Raw genomic sequence first — 8,139 nt, 5'->3', positions numbered from 1 at the left:
CGCGCCGCTGCCAGCCTGCCCGCATTGCCCCTCCGCTCGCCGGAGCCGCCCGCCGCGCCGGACTTCGCCGGAGGTAGAACCGTTCGATTTTTTTGTAAAAAAAAACCCCGGTTTGGTTTTCTTTAGAAACCCTAGTTCGTTTTTTAGATCGGTTCGCCGGTTTTTCCCGGTTTTTCTTTTTAGCGGACGTTCGTCTGTACGTTCGTTTTAACGAACGGTTTTCGCCCGTTAGTTACAGATAACGAACGCTCGTTTGTTAGCCTGTTCGTCAGTTTTCTTTTATCGGATTTTTTCCGCGGTTATTTCTGATCGCGATTTCTGATCCGATTTTCATTCTAGTTTATCTTTTCGCTCGTTAGTCGGAATCAGGCGATTCAAGCGCCTAGATCTTCGTCTCGAGACCCTCTTTTTGTTTAACCAACTTGAACAAGCTTTTGCTACGGTAAAATTTGACCTAGGTCCAGATTAGTAAACGGATCTTGTTTCTTTCGCCGTTCGAGTTTCGTTGCTCCGTTCGATTTAATTCTTTTTGCTAACCGGAGTTCTTAAGTTGAACTTTCTGGTAGATCTTCTTATTTGAGATTTACCCGTGCTTCTTTGCTTGATTGCTTATGTATGCTATCGTTTGTTTGCGATAGAATTCCCGAAGTGCGAAGCGTGTTATTTGGAGTCTCTAGCTTTCGCGGATCGTCAGCAAGGCAAGTAACACTTTGATCATACCCTTATCACCCAGTTTTTATGCATTAGTTCCAATCCTCAAACATTGCATGGTTAGGATGTGATTAACATGTGGGTTGGGAAGTAATTGATGAGGTAGATCCTATTGCCCTGTTATATTCAAACCCTTGGGAGTTACTTATACGAATTGCTTATATTGCTATGCTATGCTCGTAGACGTGGTTTGGGTGAGTGAAATCCATGACAGATGTCAGATTGTTAATTAATGGTTCAACTTAATGTGGCAACTTGAATACACATCTGGGTGGATTGAGGCACCTGGAGTACCCAGTGTTGCCTATATTTTTTTGGAAATCACGGAGTACCCCTGTGATCTTCCTATGGACCGCCACCCAGGCTCAAAGGGAACTGAGATGATTCATGCTAGAAACTTCTGTGTGCAGCCACAAGCTATTATGGGCTCTAGCATAGTTGAGTAAGTTACGTGAAGCTCTTGAAGAGGTGGATCAGCAGGTAGTGGGTTGTAGGTTTGGTATGGTCTGCTCGGAGTAGAGAGTTAATGTTCGTGAAAGACTATGTCTCGGTCATCCATTTCTCAAACACCCTGTAGTGCGAGAAATCCAACGGAGGAGATCGAGTCTTGTGGGGAAAAGTGTGCAAACCTGTGCAAAGTGTACAAACTAATCATGGTTAGCCGTGTCCCCGATTATGGACATCTTGAGTATCTAGTACTTGGAGTATCTTAAGTATCTCATCACTCTAAATTAATATTGTTGGGTTGTTAATTACCTTAATTGGGATTGAGTTGGAGGAACCTTCTCAACGATGTTTCAACCACCATGATAGTTAAATTAAAATCTATTCCTTTGTTGTAGGGAAAATTTGGCTTTTCGCAAAAACTATAACCATACAGCTTTCCACCAGCCAAATATGCATGTAGTGATAACATTATTCCGTTCTTGCTCTACTGTGTTACTTTGCCAGCATATTCCATGTGCTGACCCATTTTCGGGCTGCAACGTATTATGTTGCAGACTTTTCAGATGAGGAGTAAGGTTTGTTAGGTCGTTGTCGTGCAGCTCAGCTATGCCGTTGGAGTTGATGGACTCACATTATCTTCCAAGCCTTCCGCTATTATCGTATTAGATGGCCTTAAGCCATATTTATTGTAATAAGTTCTCTGTTGAGACATTCGATGTAATAAGTGTGTGATTGCTACTCTGTTATAAATCCTTGAGTACTGTGTGTGTCAATATTACCGATCCAGGGATGACACTGAAGCATAGAGACTTGACCATTTGAGGTCGGGTCGCTACAAGATGGTATCAGAGCATACGCTGAGTGTAGGACACGACCACTAAGCTAAAGCCATAGATCACTATTCTCTTCTCATTTCTGACTCTTCTCCATTTTCCACTCTTTAGGATGGCGGATGCAAGGAACAAGTTTGCACAACCAGATGAAGAAGTCCCTTTTGGACGACACTTGAAGGAAGTCACTAGGTACCTGAATATAGGAATACCAAGCTTCACCGGGACCTACAACGCCACTTTACCAGAAGAGGAGCGATGGATGATTCAAGTTCAAGTTCCAGGAAGGACCTTCACGCCAGTCACTAAGCCCATAGAGTTTTCCTTTGATGCACCAACCTGGAGTCTAAGCAAGAGTATGGCAGCTCACATCACCATGGGACGCATTGGAGAAGTTTACCAAAAGGAGCTTAAGGATACTATCTATTAGATTTGTGGGCGCCAAGATGAGCAATGGGAGATGATCAGCACCAGGAAGGATAGATCAATTGCAGCTTTCATCTAGGAACTAAACCAGCACATTCGACGCCAGGAGAATCAGATGTGCGTAGGCATGATAGATCTGAAGAAGGCAATGACAAGGATCATGGAACTGGAGGAAGAACTCAAGGCTACACGTGAAGATTTTGAGGAGGAAATCGTCGTATTAGTGGAGAAGAATGACAATCTGGAAAGGAAGCTAGGAGTATTACTGGGAGACCCCGCACCAGTAGAAGATGAAGAACCCAAGGAGGTTCGCCCGGAGGACTACATCATCATCGACGACACTGACTCCAACCTTAGCAATGATGACTTTGAAGACGAAGCTGGAGCAGATATCATGGAGTCTTCAACCGAGGAATATTTTTAGTAGACCACCACATCAGTAGTAGTATTCCACCATGTAAATAGTATAGTCCAAGCACTTTTGCGATAGTTCTAGACCAATTGTATGCCCTTGCTTGATTGAGTGAAATGATTGTGTTTGTCTCATGTGCATATGGGTAGTGCTTTCTCATTAGACCTCATTCTATTCTAATCTCTCCCCTCTAAACCCATCAGATGCCTCCGAGACGTGACCCCGGATTTTCTTTCCCACCGGAGCTCACTCAGTTGATCCAGCAGCAGAATACCCTAATGCAGTTGTTAGTCCAGAACCAAGGCAACAACAACAACAACAACAACAACAACAATCCACTACCACCACCAGTTGACAACTTATCTAGTTTTCCGAGGTTGCAGCCGCCGGTGTTTTCCTGTAGCACCGAGCCTATAGTAGCAGATGATTGGCTCCGCAGGATTGGAAGGGAGTTAACCACTGCAGGATGTACCGATGCTGAGAAGGTGTATTTTGCCGCACATCAGTTGAATGGACCAGTAGCCTCATGATGGGAGAATTACACTGTCACCTACCCTATAGCCACAGTGACATGGGACCAGTTTCAACAAGCCTTCCGTACAGCCCATGTCTCAACTAGAGCTATGAGTATGAAGAAGCGTGAGCTTCGCAACTTACGCCAAGGGAACCATACTGTGGCTCGGTACGCGGATGAGTTTAACAAGTTATCTCGCTATGCCCCTGATGATGTGGCCACAGATGCTGCAAAGCAGGAGAAATTTATGGAAGGGCTGAATGATGAGATGAGCATGCAGTTGATGGTGCCAACATTCAACAACTACCAGGAGTTGGTAGATAATGCTCTTATGATTGAAGGGAAGCAGCAGCAGATTGAGAGCCGTAAGAGGAAGTATGGACAAGGGAGGTATAACTCAGGAGCTCAGCAGAAGCCTCGCCTAACCCCAAACTCGGGAGGACTTGTTCATAACCATGGAGGCCACAACCATAATGGAGGAAGTAACCATAACCATACTGGCCCAAGGAATGGGAATGGGAATGGAGTAAGCAATAATCAGAACCACCCCAATCCGGCCACACTCGCTAAGAGAGACCTAAGCCACGTTACTTGTTTCAAGTGCGGGAAGACTGGACACTATGCCACGGAGTGCCCTGAAGGGAAGAATGGAAATGGAAATGGGAGCGCTGGGAAGAAGCCCAATCCATTCAACAAAGGACAAGTGAACCACGTTAACGTGGAGGAGGTTGAAGAGCAGCCAGACGCGGTTGTAGGTAAGTTTTTCGTTAAGTCACTTACCGCTCTTTTTCTTTTTGATACCAGTGCATCGCAGTCATACATATCAAGGGAATTCGTGGATAAGCTTAAACTACCGACCCAAACCCTTAGGACCCCTCTGTTAGTAAGTTCACCTGGAGCAGAGTATATGGCTAGTCGATGGTGCGATCAGATACCCTTAACCATTGGCAACCATGTTTTCCCGTCCGACCTAATTATCTTGGAGTCACAAGGATTGGATGTGATATTAGGAATGGACTGGATGTCAAAATACGGAGGAAGCATTGACTGTGTTAGTAAGACAATTTGTCTCACCACCCTGGAGGGAAAAAGGATCAAGTATGTATCTAGGCATGCGCCAAGAAGTAGCCAAGTAAATACCCTCACGGGAGTTGTTTAGGAGGAAGTGCCTGTAGTAATGGATTACCCGGATGTTTTTCCAGAAGAGTTACCAGGCATGCCACCGGATCGAGATATCGAGTTTTTGATAGAGTTATTGCCACGCACCGGGCCTATATCAAAGAGACCATAATGGATGCCCGCAAATGATCTGGAGGAGATTAAGAAACAGATCAAGGAGTTATTGGAGAAGGGTTACATTCGACGGAGCTCATCACCGTGGGGAGCCCCAGTGCTTTTGGTTGAGAAGAAGGATAAGTCCCTAAGAATGGTTGTTGATTATCGAGCCTTGAATGAAGTGACGATTAAGAATAAGTACCCATTGCCGATGATCAATGATCTGTTTGACCAGCTGCAAGGAGCTAAGGTGTTTTCGAAGATCGATCTGCGATCAGGATACCATCAGTTGAAGATACGAGAGAAGGATATACCAAAGACAGCATTCACCACACGGTACGTGTTATACGAATATACGATCATGTCGTTTGGACTGACTAACGCCCCTGCCTACTTCATGAGCATGATGAACAAGGTGTTCATGGAATATTTGGATAGGTTTGTTGTGGTGTTCATTGATGATATAATGGTATATTCGAAGAATGAAGAGGAGCACAAGGAGCATTTGCGTTTAGTTCTCAAGAAACTCAGGGAACATCAGTTGTACGCCAAGTTCAGCAAATGCGAGTTTTGGTTGAAGGAAGTCGGATTCCTTGGACATGTTATATCGGGAGAAGGTATAGCAGTAGACCCCACCAAGGTTCAGTCAGTCACTGAATGGTTGGCACCCACTTTAGTTAGCGAGATCCGCAGTTTTCTTGGACTCGCAGGATACTATCAGAGATTCATTGAGAATTTTTCCAAGATTGCGAAGCCAATGACAAAATTATTGAAGAAGGATACCAAGTTTAAATGGACGGAAGATTGCGAGGAAAGTTTCCAGGAGCTGAAGAAACGTTTGACTACAGCCCCAGTGCTGACACTGCCAGATATACGTAAGGATTTCCAAGTGTATTGCGACGCCTCTCGCCTAGGACTTGGAAGTGTGCTTATGCAGGACTTAAGAGTTATTTCGTTTGCCTCACGACAACTAAAACCACACGAGTTTAATTATGCCACGCATGATTTGGAGCTAGCAGCCGTAGTGCATGCGTTGAAGACGTGGAGACATTACCTTATTGGAAATCATTGTGATGTGTACACGGATCATAAGAGTTTGAAGTACATCTTCACACAGAAGGAACTGAACCTTAGGCAGAGAAGATGGTTGGAGCTTATAAAGGATTATGACATGAAGCTGCACTATCATCCAGGAAAGGCCAATGCCGTAGCAGACGCTTTGAGCCGGACGAGTTAGCAGAGGATCTCCGGGAACTTTGATTAGAGATTGTTCCTAGAGGTTTTGTTGCAACAATGGAGGTTCAGTCTACATTGTTGGGAAAGATTCGAGAAGCTCAGAAGGATGACAAAAAGATTGCCGAGATAAAAGATAAAATGAGTGAAGGAAAGGCCAAAGGTTTTCGTGAGGATGAGCACGACACCTTATGGTTTGAGGACCGTGTTTATGTGCCCAATAACACATAAATCAGGAAATTAATACTACAGGAGGCTCATGACTCACCATACTCGATACACCCCGGAAACACCAAAATGTATTTGGATTTGAAGGAACGTTTCTGGTGGACAGGGATGAAGAAGGATATCGCCGAGTATGTGGCCGTATGTGATGTATGTCAGAGAGTGAAGGCAGAGCATCAAAAGCCAACAGGATTGTTACAGCCTATGCCGATACCCGAATGGAAGTGGGATAAACTTGGCATGGATTTTATCACTGGATTGCCCAGGACCAAATCAGGTTATGATTCTATATGGGTAGCAGTTGACCGCCTGACCAAAGTGGCACACTTTATCCCAGTGAAAACAACTTATACAAGTGCAAAGTTGGCCAAGATATATATGACCAAGATCGTATGTCTGCATGGATTTCAGAGGACCATCGTATCAGATAGAGGAACACATTTTACTTCAAAGTTTTGGCATCAGCTGCACCAGACTTTGGGAACGAGATTGGAGTTCAGTACAGCATTTCACCCGCCGACGGATGGACACACCGAGAGAGTCAACCAGATTCCGGAGGACATGTTGAGAGCCTGTGCGCTAGATTATGGATCTAGTTGGGATGACAATATGCCTTACGCAGAGTTCTCATACAACAATAGTTATCAAGCCAGTTTGAAGATGGCACTGTTCGAAGCCCTGTATGGATGAAGGTGCAGAACACCGTTGATATGGGATGAAGTTGGAGACCGACAATTGTTTGGACCAAACTTGATCAAAGAGTCTGAGGAGAAAGTTAAACTAATTCGATATAGACTGAAGATAGCTCAGTCCAGACAGAAGAGTTATGAAGATTCAAAACACAAGGAGGTAACCTATGAAATTGGAGACAGAGCATATCTGCGAGTATCACCCTTGCGAGGAGTGAAACGTTTTGGAGTTAAGGGAAAGTTAGCCCCGAGATTTGTAGGACCGTATCGTGTTTTGGAACGGATGGGAGAAGTTGCCTACAAGTTGGAGTTACCTGAAGGACTGTCAGGAGTTCACGATGTGTTTCACGTTTCCCAGTTGAAGAAGTGCCATGCTGTCCGATATACCGCTAAGAGATACCGTGCCCTTGGAGGCAATTCAGTTGGACAATGACTTGACTTATGAGGAGAAGCCAGTCAAGATTTTGGAGTTTGCCAGTCGAGTCACCCGCAGCAAGGTTATCAAGTTTTGCAAAGTTCAGTGGAGCCACCATACCAAGGACGAAGCCACATGGGAACGAGAGGATGATCTCTGCAAAGACCACCCACACCTATTTTCTAGCCAACCCGAATCTCGAGGGCGAGATTCATCTTAAGGGGGAAGGTTTGTAACATCCCAAAATTTCAATTTGAAATGTTATACATAGATTATTCTTGCATATCATATTTTATTGCATTTCGTCTCGCGATCCTCGAAATCCTAAGCAACTCAAGGACCCTTGGAGAGAGTTGGGGATTTCCCAGGTTTTCATATTTGATCTTTATCAAATATTGAAACGAGGATTTTGGTTTTAGTTATTTTTCTCTCCGAAAATATTTCATATTAAAATATATGAGAGGAGATAATATGACTTCTCAAAATTAATTGAAATATTGGAGGAAAAATACTAAAATCAAATATTTGATTTTTATTTGGATTTTATTTGCATTAAAAAAATTGCACGTTTTCAAAATTGCATTTTAGGGCCAAGAAAATGTTCATCTCGTTCTAAATATTTCATTTAGACGGTGAAAATTTGTTTTGGCATTTTTAGATTGTTATTTTATTTTCTAGGAATTTTTTTTGTTCGGCGGAATTGTTTAAAAAAATGCGCAGAGGCTAACTGGGCCAAAGCCCAGCCGCCGGCCCGCTCCCTCCCGCGCGCCGTCTCCCTCCAGGAGACCGGCCGCGCCGCCCCCGACTCGGAGGAGTCCGAGCCGGACTCCCCTCCCCGCCGCCCTTGCCCCCTCCCCAAGTCACCCCTCCCCTTTATATACCCAGCCCCCTCCCCAAGTCACCCCTCCCCTTTATATACCCAGCCCCCCCCACCGCCACCACCACCCGCCACCACCGCAGCC

The sequence above is a fragment of the Triticum dicoccoides genome, chromosome 1A (genome assembly GCF_002162155.2).
Source record: "Triticum dicoccoides isolate Atlit2015 ecotype Zavitan chromosome 1A, WEW_v2.0, whole genome shotgun sequence".
In the NCBI taxonomy this organism is placed as follows: Eukaryota; Viridiplantae; Streptophyta; class Magnoliopsida; order Poales; family Poaceae; genus Triticum; species Triticum dicoccoides.
The sequence above is the reverse complement of the archived record's forward strand: the minus strand, read 5'-3'. Positions refer to the sequence as shown.